The sequence below is a fragment of the Esox lucius genome, chromosome 17 (assembly GCF_011004845.1).
Source record: "Esox lucius isolate fEsoLuc1 chromosome 17, fEsoLuc1.pri, whole genome shotgun sequence".
Taxonomy (NCBI): Eukaryota; Metazoa; Chordata; class Actinopteri; order Esociformes; family Esocidae; genus Esox; species Esox lucius.
Window position 1 is genome coordinate 8,018,719 of NC_047585.1, and position 13,795 is coordinate 8,032,513.

The window sequence follows — 13,795 nt, forward strand, 5'->3', positions numbered from 1 at the left end:
GACAACATCATCCGCAAAGAGCAGAGATGAAATTGTGTGGTCCCCAAACCTGACACCCTCCGGCCCCTGGCTGCGCCTAGAAATTCTGTCCATAAAAATTACGAACAGAACCGGCGACAAAGGGCAGCCCTGCCGGAGTCCAACATGCACTGGGAACAAGTCTGACTTACTGCCGGCAATGCGGACCAAGCTCCTGCTTCGGTCGTACAGGGACCTGACAGCCCTTAGCAAAGGACCCAGGACCCCATATTCCCGAAGCACCCTCCACAAGATGCCGCGAGGGACACAGTCGAATGCCTTCTCCAAATCCACAAAACACATGTGGATTGGTTGGGCAAACTCCCATGAACCCTCCAACACCCCGTAGAGGGTATAGAGCTGGTCCAGTGTTCCACGGCCCGGACGAAAACCACACTGTTCCTCCTGGTTCTACTATCGGCCGTATTCTCCTCTCCAGAACCCTGGCATAGACTTTCCCATGGAGGCTGAGAAGTGTGATCCCCCTTTAGTTGGAACACACCCTCCGGTCCCCCTTCTTAAAAAGAGGGACCACCACCCCGGTCTGCCATCCCAGAGGCACTGTCCCCGACCGCCACGCGATGTTGCACAGGCGTGTCAACCAAGACAGCCCCACAACATCCAGAGACTTGAGGTACTCAGGGCGGATCTCATCCACCCCCGGTGCCTTGCCACCGAGGAGTTTCTTGACCACCTCTGTGACTTCAGCCCGGGTGATGGACGAGTCCACCTCTGAGCCCTCATCCTCTGCTTCCTCAATGGAAGACGTTCCCAGAGTTTTTGCCGCCGCAACCACCCGGGCTGCAGCCCGCTTGGCCTGCCGGTACCCGTCAGCTGCCTCAGGAGTCCCACAAGCCAACCAGGCCTGATAGGACTCCTTCTTCAGCTTGACGGCATCCCTTACTTCCGGTATCCACCACCGGGTTCGGGGATTGCCGCCTCGACAGGCACCGGAGACCTTACGGCCACAGCTCCGAGCGGCCGCTTCGACAATGGCGGTGGAGAACATGGTCCACTCTGACTCAATATCTCCAGCCTCCCTCGGGATCCAGTCGAAGCTCTGCCGGAGGTGGGAGTTAAAGATCTCTCTGACAGGAGACTCGGCCAGACGTTCCCAGCAGACCCTTACAGTACGCTTGGGCCTGCCGAGTCTGTCCAGCTTCCTCCCCCGCCATCGGATCCAACTCACCACCAGGTGGTGATCAGTTGACAGCTCCGCCCCTCTCTTCACCCGAGTGTCCAAGACATACGGCCGCAGGTCAGATGAGACGACAACAAAGTCGATCATCGACCTGCGGCCTAGGGTGTCCTGGTGCCACGTGCACTGATGGACACCCTTATGCATGAACATGGTGTTCGTTATGGACAAACTGTGACTAGCACAGAAGTCCAATAACTGAACACCACTCGGGTTCAGATCAGGGGGGCCGTTCCTCCCAATCACGCCCCTCCAGGTGTCACTGTCGTTGCCCACGTGGGCGTTGAAGTCCCCCAGTAGAACGATAGAGTCCCCAGTCGGAGCAATTTCCAGCACCCCTCCCAGAGACTCCAAGAAGGTCGGGTACTCTGCACTGCCGTTCGGCCCATAGGCACAAACAACAGTGAGAGACCTATCCCAGACCCGTAGGCGCAGGGAAACGACCCTCTCGTTCACCGGGGTAAACTCCAACACATGGCGGCAGAGCTGGGAAGCTATAAGCAAACCCACACCAGCCCGCCGCCTCTCACCATGGGCAACTCCAGAGTGGTGAAGAGTCCATCCTCTCTCAAGGAGTGTGGTTCCAGAGCCCAAGCCGTGCGTAGAGGTGATCCCGACTACCTCTAATCGGAACCTCTAAACCTCACGCACGATCTCAGGCTCCTTCCCTGCCAGCGAGGTGACATTCCACGTCCCTAGAGCTAGTTTCCGTGTCCAGAGATCAGGTTGTCTAGGCCCCTGCCTTCGACTGCCGCCCGATCCACTTCGCACCGGCCCCTTATGGTCCCTCCCGTGGGTGGTGAGCCCACGGGAAGGCGGCCCCACGTCGCCCGTTCGGGCTGAGCCCGGCCGGGCCCCATGGGGAAAGGCCCGGCCACCAGGCGCTCGCTTACGAGCCCCAACCCCGGGCCTGGCTCCAGGGTGGGGCCCCGGCTGCGCCATACCGGGCGACGTCACGGAACTCAAAGTCTTTATCATCATTAAGGGGGTTTTGAACCGCTCTTAGTCTGACCCGTCGCCTAAGACCTGTTTGCCTTGGGAGACCCTTCCAGGGGCATATAGCCCCAGACAACATAGCTCCTAGGGTCACTCGGGTACTCAAACCCCTCCACCGCATTAAGGTGGCAGTTCATGGAGGGGTTAGATACTGTAATTTGTGGGTTGGGCTAAGTAAGGCCCTTCCAGAGAGCTTGTTGACATAGAAGTGGTATCTAACTGTTAATTCAATTAGACTGTGCAGTTCATTTGAGAAATCTTCCTCACCAGGCTTGGAGGAAATATGCACATACATCCTCTTGATAAATTTGAAACTGTTCCAGACACATACATTTTTTTCATTTGTTCCTGACAGTAGTATTTTCAACTGCTTATACATTTTGTCAAATCCGTTACCACGTCTGTGCAGGTGAACAACAATTTGTGTCCTTTCAGCTGACAAGTCTTTGGTTTTACTCATTGTGATGAATGTCAAAGGGATTTTACATGCGGCAACCTCATAGTTATACACGAGAGAAACAAGAACAGATGAAAGGCATCAATACAAATCCTGTAGACACAAGTAAAAAGCAGAGAATTGTTTAACACACCAATATTTGTACTACTTGTACTAATACTTGTGAAAATTGTATTACTAAATAAAATGTTTCCGCAAATCATTGTGTTGAAATGAAAGTACATGTCCCCCCTTATGTTTGATACCAAAATATGACTCATTGCGGGTGTTGTTTAATTACTGCATTCACCTTTGCCAAAGTTTATGAAGGGTACCAATACTCAGTGAGTTTACTGCCAGTTGAGGACTTGTGAAGCATCTGCTCTCAAACTAGAAACTCTAATATATTTGTATTCTCGCTCAATTGTGCAGTGGGACCTCCCACTCCTCTTTCTATTCTGGTTAGAGCCAGTTTGCGCTGTTCTGTGAAGGTTGTAGTATAGTGTTGTACAAGATCTTCAGTTTCTTGGCAATTTCTCACCTGGAGTAGCCTTAATTTCTCAGAACAATAATACAATGATGAGTTTCAGAAGAAAGTTCTTTGTTTCTGTCCATTTTGTGCCTGTTACCCACAAATGATGATGCAAAAGATACTCAACTATTGTAAAGTAGGCCAGTTTTACTGCTTCTTTAATCAGCACAAACGTTTTCAGCTGTGCTAACATGATTGTAAAAGGGTTTTCTAATGATTAATTAGCATTTTTTAAATGATTGGTAAACACAAAATGACATTGGAGCACAGGATAGATGCTTGCTGATAATGGCCCTCTACACCAATGTAGATACTCCATAACAAATCAGCCACTTCCAGCTACAATAGTCATTTATAACATTAAACATGTCTACATTGTATTTATGATCAATCTGATGCCATTTTAATGAACAAGAAATTGGCTTTTCTTTTGAAAAACAAGGATAAACAAGGAAAGTGACTCCTAACTTTTGAACAGTAGTGTATGTTTAAACACACTGCATGTTTGTAAGGTCTGCCTCCACCACTCATCCTCGACCTTCCAACCAGGCTGGTGAATGAACCCCTCACAGCAGATCCAAATCCCCTGAACGCACCGCTCACATCACCTGAGTACTAATCATCGAAATACCTCTCACCTGTGCTCTCCTTCCTTCTCCAGCAGCCACAATTTAGCCTGGTTATTAACACCCTGTCTTTGTGAGATATTGTTTTTGAAACTCTACTAAACCTGTTTGTTAAGTATTTTCTTTTTTTTCTTAGAAACATTTGAACGTCTATTTTGCTATCCATGCCTGCCTGTTTGACCACCTCTCTGGATTATCCCCTTCTGAACTATGGCTTCTGGTCTACTTTGATACCTGGTTACCAACCTTCTGCCTGCCCTTTGACTTTGTCCCAGCCTGTCCCTTGATATACCTTTGTACCTCCCAAATAAACATCCTGCACTCTGCACTTGGATCCAGCCATCCTTTTCTGTATGCATTCATTACAGTGTTTTAAAGAAGCAAATGCAGTTTTTTTATTTTTTGTTGGAGCAGGGTGTACTTAATCTGCTCTTTAGTCTCTATTTGCATTTCAGACTTCTGAGCCTTTGTTTACAAGACTCACAAACAGATACTGATGTCTTCATCATGATCACTATTCTGATCACTATATTTGAGTTTTGAAAACCACAACAACAAAAACATTTACTGTAATGACATCAGAATTTTTTGTGCGCCAAATGTTTTGAAAAATTGGGCCCTAGACATTATCTGTGGTTTCACTCTGAATATGTGGCTGCAGGGCATATTTCTAATTACACCGTCCATTGTTATTCATAGAACAATATTTTGTAAACTTACCGTTATCTGAATAACTTTATCAAACAGCACATCTCGTGTTTCCTGGAACTCAAACATGAAGTTCTGACAAAACATAGAAATATTGAAGTGAGTTTCGGTTACCTCCATGTAAAAATGTTTATTAGAATCCATTTTGACAGTAAAGCTGGCTTTAGATTAAAGACATATTTTTTGCATACAGTACTGAATGTTTTTATCTTCTTTTTATTTTATGAATAAGTATTTCAACGCTGTTTCCAAAAAATTAGGGAAACAAATGGAAATAAAAACAGAATGCAAATATGTGCAAATAATTTAAACCCTATATTCAATAGAAAATAGTGCAAAGACAAAATATCAAATGTTGAAACTATTTGATCCTTGAAAAACATATGCCCACTTTGAATTTGATGCCAGGGAGACATTTAAAAGAAATCTGGGACTGGGCAAGAAAAGACAGGGACAGTTGTGTAATACAAAGTAATTACCTAGTGGGACATCTCACAACTAATTAGGTTAGTTGGCAACAGGTCAGTAATATGATTAAGTATAAAAAGAGCATCCCAGAGGATGAGTCTTTCGGAAGTAAAGATGGGGAGGGGTTCACCACACCACCAAAAATTTAAGAATAAAGTATCTTAATGTAAAATATCAAAGAGTTTGGGGATCTCATCATCTATGGCAGTGGTTCATGGAGCCCCACCAGTCATCTCACAGTTTAGTTTTTGCCCTGAACAAGCTCACCTGATTCAAAGGATAAGGGTTTGTTAATAAGTTAAAGATGATTCAGATGTGCTAGCTCTGGTATACATTTAATAGAGGGAATGGTTGGGGGGGCCCCAGGGGAGGTTTGGAAACCACTAATCTACGGTACCTGACATCATTAAAAGATTCAGAGAATCCAGAGACATCTCTGTACGAAAGGGATAAGGCCAAAAACCAATATTGGACGGCCGTGATCTTCGGGGGCCCCACTGCATTAAAAACAGACATGATTCTGTAGTGGAAATCATTGCATGGACTCAGGATCCCTTCTGAAAACCCTTGTCTGTGAACACAATTTGTCGCTGCACCCACAAATGCAAGTTAAAACACTATCATGCAAAAAAGAAACCATTTATAAACAAGATCCAGAAATGCCGGCACCTTCTCTGGGCCCGAGCTCATTTAAGGTGCACTGAGGCAAAGTGGAAAACAGTCCTGTGGTTTGACAAATCTAAATCTGAAATGATTTGTGGGAATCATGGATGCCGCATCCTCCTTGCACAAAAGATAAGGGAACATCCGGCTTGTTATCAGCACACAGTTCAAAAGTGTATGAATGAACTTATCAGCACACTGTTCATTCATATCATCATCAGTGATGGTATGGGGGTGCATTAGTGCACATGTATACAGGTTTCACAACATATGCCATCCAAACAATGTCTTTTCTCAGGGAAGGCCTTGCTTATTTTAGCAAGACAATGCCAAACCACATACTGCACGTATTACAATAGCATGGATCCATATTAAAAGAATCCGGGTGCTAAACTGGCCTGCCTGCAGTCCTGATCTGTCACCCATTGAAAACATCTGGCACATTATGAAATGATAAATAAGACAAAGGAGACTCCAAACTGTTTAGCAGCTGAAATCCTATATCAAGCATGAATGGGAAAATATTTCACTTTCAAAACTACAGCAATTGGTCTCAGTTCCCAAACGCCTACAGAGTGTGGTTAAAAAAGTCCCTGTCCCATATTTTTTGAAATGTGTTGCTGGCATCAAATTCTAAATGGGCATGTATTCTTAAAAAACAATAACATTTATCTGGTTCAACATTTGATATGTTGTCTTTGTAATATTTTTTATTAAATAAAGGGATAAAATGATTTGCACATCATTGCATTCTGTTTTTATTTGCAGTTTATGCAGTGTCCCAACTTCTTTGGAAACGGGATTGTATATAATCAGGGCTAGAACCTTCAATCAATTAGAGTAACTAGGGTTGAGCGAATTCCTGCAATTAGGATTAGCTAGCAACAATCTAATCATCAATAGCCCTGTTGAAGGTAGATTGTTACACTTAGTAAACCCATCTTTATTTAATCCCAATATAGAATAATTATTTAGGTTTGTTTCTGATTGCCTCTCTTAATTGGTTGATAGAAGCACTGGATGTTCAATGAGATAAAAATAAGCCCAGACCAACTCTTGTTTGCAGGGGGTCTTGCATAGTGTGTTCCAATTTATTACAATGTCAATATTCACCTAACATACTGGACGGCTCCATCAGCAACCCTTCTCCCTGAACTGAATCTGGGCATAAACTGAGGAAGTTTTTGACACCCCAGGATTAAAAATATGTATATTTTGTGGCTCTGTGAAATGCTGGAGCCCAGTTTGGTCAGAACTCTATGGGCACTGTCAGAGAGTGATGGAAGAACAGTAATACCAATGACCTCTACAAGGAGAGTCGAGGATAGGTTTATTTCTGAAGTGAATTTCTAGATCTTAGAAGTCTTAGCGGTCAGTAAACTCTTCCATTTGTCAACTTAAGTGAGTCAGCAATTCACTGGTTATCCAATTTAGCAATAGTAATGATGGCTTCTATTTTTACATTTAGCCCAACGACAGCCATATTGAGTTTGTCCACAAATGTGGGGTGCAGTTTCTGAAGTGCATTGTATTAATAGACCACTGTTATAAGTTGAGAATTTGGTTCCTCTGCCTTAGACAAGGCCTTCTTGACTCCAGAAGGTTTATCACTGAACATCACACAAAGGAGTGTAATGAATTAGGTTCGTTTGTTAAAGAAAAGGTAAAACATTCAGTAAAGTACAGTAAAAAAAAAGTAAAATAAATAGCATCACTGTCCAAGTATTGTATATTTTATACCCCTGAGACAATGTCCCAAGGCCTAAAGTACCTCGTTATAAAATGGACAGTTGGTGGATTTTTGTGTGGTGGTTTTCCTTTTTTCTTCTCCCATTCTGATGTACACAGCTGGGTTAATGTTTACGCCAACCAGTTTTTGGGCCTCCAAAACATTCACATTAACCTGAAAAAAATATTATTAGATGCAGAGCTGCTGGACTTGAATTCAGATTTTATTGGACCAGATATTGTAATTTTCAAAAACATAAAATGTTATTGATATCGCTTAGTTTGGCTGTTAACAAATTGAAACTAATGAAGGCCTTATGAAACATTATTTTATAGCTACAGTGGGGAGAACAAGTATTTGATACACTGCCGATTTTGCAGGTTTTCCCACTTACAAAGCATGTAGAAGTCTATAATTTTTATCATAAGTACACTTCAACTATGAGTGACGGAATCCAAAAAATCCAGATTAACTCATTGTATGATTTTTAAGTAATTAATTTGCATTTTATTGCATGACAAAAGTATTTGATACATCAGAAAAGCAGAACTAAATATTTGGTACAGAAACCTTTGTTTGCAATTACAGAGATCATATGTTTCCTGTAGTTCTTCACCAGGTTTGCACACACTGCAGCAGGGATTTTGGCCCACTCCTCTATACAGACCTTCTCCAGATCCTTCAGGTTTCAGGGCTGTCGCTGGGCAATACAGATGTTCAGCTCCCTCCAAAGATTTTCTATTGGGTTCAGGTCTGGAGACTGGCTAGGCCACTCCAGGACCTTGAGATGCTTCTTACGGAGCCACTCCTTAGTTGCCTTGGCTGTGTGTTTTGGGTCGTTGTCATGCTGGAAGACCCAGCCACGACCCATCTTCAATGCACTCACTGAGGGAAGAAGGTTGTTGGCCAAGATCTTTTGATACATGGCCCCATCCATCCTCCCCTCAATACGGTGCAGTCGTCCCCAAAGAATGATGTTTCCACCTCCATGCTTCACGGTTGGGATGGTGTTCTTGGGGTTGTACTCATCCTTCTTCGTCTAGACCAAAAAGCTCTATTTTTGTCTCATCAGACCACATAACCTTCTCCCATTCCTCCTCTGGATCATCCAGATGGTCATTGGCAAACTTCAGACGGGCCTGGACATGCGCTGGCTTGAGCAGAGGGACCTTGCGTGCGCTGCAGGATTTTAATCCATGACAGCGTAGTGTGTTACTAATGGTTTTCTTTGAGACTGTGGTCCCAGCTCTCTTCAGGTAAGTGACCAGGTCCTGCCGTGTAGTTCTGGGCTGATCCCTCACCTTCCTCATGATCATTGATGCCCCACGAGGTGAGATCTTGAATGGAGCCCCAGACCGAGGGAGATTGCCCGTCATCTTGAACTTCTTCCATTTTCCAATAATTGCGCCAACAGTTGTTGCCTTCTCACCAAGCTGCTTGCCTATTGTCCTGTAGCCCATCCCAGCCTTGTGCAGGTCTAAAATTGTATCCCTGATGTCCTTACACAGCTCTCTGGTCTTGGACATTGTGGAGAGTTTGGAGTTTGTTTGATTGAGTGTGTGGACAGTTATCTTTTATACAGGTAACGAGTTCAAACAGGTGCAGTTAATACAGGTAATGAGTGGAGAACAGGAGGGCTTCTTAAAGAAAAACTAACAGGTCTGTGAGAGCCGGAATTCTTAGTGGTCGGTAGGTTTCTGTACCAAATATTAAGTTCTGCTTTTCTGATGTATCAAATACTTATGTCATGCAATAAAATGCAAATTCATTAATTAAAAATCATACAATGTGATTTTCTGGATTTTTCTTTAGATTCCGTCTCTCACAGTTAAAGTGTAACTATGATAAAAATGACAGACCTCTACATGCTTTGTAAGTAGGAAAACCTGCAAAATCGGCAGTGTATCAAATACTTGTTCTCCCCACTGTACATAAAATAAATTAAAACCATGTCATGCTCTACACATGAAGCAACACTAAAAGCAACAGCTTTCTCAAAAAATGTAATTAAGGCTGTACAAATCATTTGTTACCTTGTCATATCATGCTTTGAGACATGGTATAAATCATGTAATGGTTAAAGAAGAAATAAGTGAATCATTTTTGCAGTGCATATTAATAATTGATTAAAGCTTAAAGGTTTGGTAAGTTGCAATTAGTTTTAAAGTAGGACCAGTACCAATGTCCACAATGCGGGAATTAATCTTGCAGCCTGTCTATTCATACAAAATGATAGGTTGTGTTAGCGGCAGACTTGCTACAAGCAAAGAATCACAAGCATTGGACATCAGGCAGGATGTATGCAAAACAAAAATGTTTTTGATGAAATGCAAAAATATTAAATCCAGTCTGATAACTTTTGATTTCACCATAGTGTGATGACAGGGTCAGTTTCTGTACATAGGAATAAATTCACCATTTGAAATCTGTATGACCCTAACCTAGAGACTATGAATTGTGAATCACTTTCAATTCTTTCAATTTCAGCTCAGTGTATTACACTTTAATCCAATTGCCCCTCAGAGAAGGAAAACTTCCTTAGCCATATCCTCCATAACGTTATTCACTCACCTGGAAACTCTGTACTCGAGCTGTTGCGGCAAGCATATGTTTTGAAAGAGGTCTGCAACGACTGCAATGATGACACATACAAATCAGCAAGAACTGAATAACACTTACAACATTAGATATGGTCTCTATGAAAATCTACAACAAAAACTGTAAAAAAAAACCTTAAGATGGGAGTGAACGTTGTGTTGGTATACTCCATGTCTGAAATATCATAATCATCATCATCAACATCATCATCGTCATCATCATTGTCTGTCTCTGTTTTGATTAGACTCCGTCCCAATTTCCTTGTGTCTTTGTCAAGTTTCTCAGGTCGCAGACTCTGCTTTGACCTGAAAGTCAGAGGATCATAATTTGAAACATTTAATGAAAAAAAATACATTTGTGTGAGAAACCTGCCACAGATTTTTTTTAAATTATCACTATAAGTATACTGACTGCGAGCTCATCCCTGAGTGACATATTTTTTTTGTTGCTAATTGCTATGTTCTGGCCCACCAAATAATAGCTAAGAGAAAATGGCACATGTAGTACATGTTAGCTTTATTAGATTAAAAAGCTAATATGAAAATAGAAAAACTCTGAAACAGAGCTAAATCTCCAAATGTATCCTGTTGTGTTCCTTTTGTGCTGTACCACCCACAGCCCAGCCAAATGATAATTAAATATATAAAACGGTCACTTACTTCGGATCAGCAAAACCAGTGTTTCTGATAACAAGACCTGAGCTGAAATGTGAATTATGGGAAGGTGAGAAAATCTGAGATTATGTACTGTCATTTGTAAATTTATTTCATGTAAAAGTTCATTAGTCAAATGTTATGAAACAAAAAGATTGGTTATGTATTCACCAAAGGTGTATACTGTTCTTGGACTCACTTATCATCATCTTCCACATTGAGGAATTCTTCACCCTCCCATCTACCTGCAGCGCCTTGCACAGGGTGGTATCGTACGTCCAACTCAATGTATATCTAGAAAAAAAATGACATCAACAAATTTCTTCATAACCAAGTTGATCATAAATATAATTAAATATTGTAAAAACAAACATTATTGATGAATACACATATACATATACAGCACAGGAAAAAATTAAGAGACACTCTTAATTTTTCTTAAATCAGCATCTCTACATGTATGGCAGCCATTCCATTCCAGTGTCTGTTAAATTCCAACACAGGCACACCTCATTTTATTTAATGAGGTACTGATTAGTTGATTACCTCAACCAAAGTATAAACACTGCTGTGGTCTTCACTATCCTCTTGCAATAGGACCAGCTGGATGGCAAAAACAATACAAATAGTACCTCAAAGGTAATTTTAATAAAATAATAACTATTCAGTGTGACAAAAGAGTTGAAAAGAAAATCTTTGAGTGAGGAAAAGAAGGGTTCAATTCTGGCTTTATTGGCCAAGGGATACAGTGAGCATCAGGTTGCTTCCATCCTGAACATTTCGAAGACGGCGGTTCATAAGAATAAGGTCAAGCAACAGACATTGGGGACAACAAAGCTACAGACGGGCAGAGGGCAAAAACGACTGTCCACTGACAGAAATGACCATCAACTCATTTGAATGTCACTCAACAACCATAGGATGACATCAAGTGACCGACAAAAAGAATAAACAGCAGCTGGGGTGAAGTGCACGGCGAGGACGGTTCAAAACAGGCTCCTAGGGGTAGGGTTGAAGTCGTGCAAAGCTAGAAAAAAGCCCTTCATCAAAGAGCAACAAAGAAGAGTCAAGCTGAAGTTTGCAAACATAAGGATTGGACTGTAGAGTAATAGAGTAAGTCACATTTTCAGCTTTGCCCATTACCTCGTTGTTTAATGTTTAGGCAGAGACCGGAAGAGGCCTACAAGCCAAAGTGTCTCACACCCACTGTGACATTTTGTGGAGGATCGGTGATGATCTGGGGATGTTTCAGCAAGGCTGGAATCGGGCAGATTTGTCTTTGTGAAGGACGCATGAATCAAGCCAAGTACAAGGTTATCCTGGAAGAAAACCTGCTTCCTTCTGCTCTGACAATGTTCCCCAACTCTGAGAATAGTTTTTCCAGCAGGACAATGCTCCATGCCACACAGCCTGGTCAATTAAGGTGTGGCTGGAGGACCATCAGATCAAGACCCTGTCATGGCCAGCCCAATCTCCAGCCCAATCTTCCTTAGTTAATATATTAGTATTTTGTTGTTGAAAAATTTATATTAATTTGTTTTCTTTACATTATTTGAGGTCTGAAAATAATGCATATTTTTTTGGTTATTTTGACCAGTTGTTATTTTCTACAAATAAATACTCTAAATGAAAATATTTTAATTTGTCAGTAGTTTATTGAATAAAACAAAACTGTTCATTTTACTCAAACATATACCTATAAATATTAAACCAGTGAAACTGATACTTTTGTAGTGGTGGGGGGGAATTTCATTAGGATATAAATATATAAGTACTTCCAAAATTATATAAATTAGGACATTATTTGTGGTACTTAGTACATTACTTAAAGGACAACAATTAATGTACACTACTGGTAAAAAAACAGTTTTTTTTTTATTCTCACATTTTAATCGTAATGTAGTCTGACATTAGATCAAGTAGATCGTGAGTAACAAAATTTGACTTAAAGTTGCCACTTTTCACGGACATAACAGCTGAACACACTCATAGCATTCTTTCTACAATGGAAATCAAATATTGATTGGAAAGTTCTTCCCAACACTGTTGCAGAAGTTCCCACAAATGTGTTGCACTTGTAGGTTGCTATGCTTTCACCCTTCTGCCCAGTTCATCCCAAACCAGCTCGATAGGGTTTAAGTCTAGAGCGTAACACTTCGTAGCACTTACGACCAACTGCTGGACGGGTCTCACAACAGAGAACTAAATCTATGAGGACTGGCAGGTTACATCAGCCATCCTACTAACTCAGAGTATGCCAGGCAGACAAATTGATGAAAGTCTGTAGCATAAGCTGAAACTGAAAGTTGCAAGTAGAAAACAGGAAATCTTATTTAGGCTGTTTCTGGGGAGAGAGAGCAGAATTGAGCTTGTGTGTCAAATTAAGAATAGACAAGACAGAAACCACAAAGGGCAAGATGACGCTTGTACTGCATTTACACATATAAGGTATAGAACATAAACTGGACCAATGGCACACATGCTTGGCTACCTCAACCCCCCCACTTTTAGGCGTGTTTGAAGTATAAATAATGCTGATGTGACTGCTGAATTTCAGACATTGTGCGGCGACACTCTGTCTCCAAAAGCTTTTGTAATAAACGGAATATACGGTACGGTAATTGACCTGACTCCTGGTGTGTTATTCTCCTTTACATCAAACCAACTCGGGAAGGGTTAGACTTCAACACCTCACAGCTGAACTAATTGATGCAGTGGAGACTTGGGGACTTATTGGGAAAGTGTCTGCATGTGTCCATGACAATGCACGCAACATTATGGCAGCTAACTTCCCCGGACGTGTGCTCTGGGACTCAGTTGCCTTTTTTGCACATGCACTGCAAGTGGGTGTAAATTATGGATTTACTGTGTTTGTGCATCGGGTTATCGTTGCAGCTGGGTGGCTTGTAAGGCACTTCAACCACAGCACCCTTGCATGCAAGGCACTGGAGGCCAAACAAGAAAAAATACAATTTCAGAAACACCAACTCAGCCAGTCATGCAAAACTGGAAGGAACTCAGTGTGCAACATGTTTGGAAGACTTTTTTAACAATAGTGGGCAGCTAAAGCTGTTCTGTCTGAATGAACAGTAATAAAGCTGCAAGAAGCCAGAACCCTTGAAGTCCTAGACGGATAATGGAGGAGATTACACCTGTGTAGGAGACTTGAA

The 13,795-nt window shown here is 42.1% G+C and overlaps 1 long non-coding RNA gene across 1 annotated transcript in view; it reads right to left on the reverse strand.

The window, feature by feature from the left end:
- Positions 1–13,795, reverse strand: part of fer1l4 — a 151,467-nt gene that overhangs the window by 123,678 nt on the left and 13,994 nt on the right. Inside the window, exons 5-10 of the long non-coding RNA XR_002198019.3 lie at positions 10,825–10,919; positions 10,632–10,673; positions 10,107–10,277; positions 9,946–10,006; positions 7,417–7,548; positions 4,527–4,589 (exon numbers count right to left, since the gene is read on the reverse strand). This is a non-coding gene — a long non-coding RNA (fer-1 like family member 4). The remainder of the gene's footprint in view (positions 1–4,526; positions 4,590–7,416; positions 7,549–9,945; positions 10,007–10,106; positions 10,278–10,631; positions 10,674–10,824; positions 10,920–13,795) is intronic.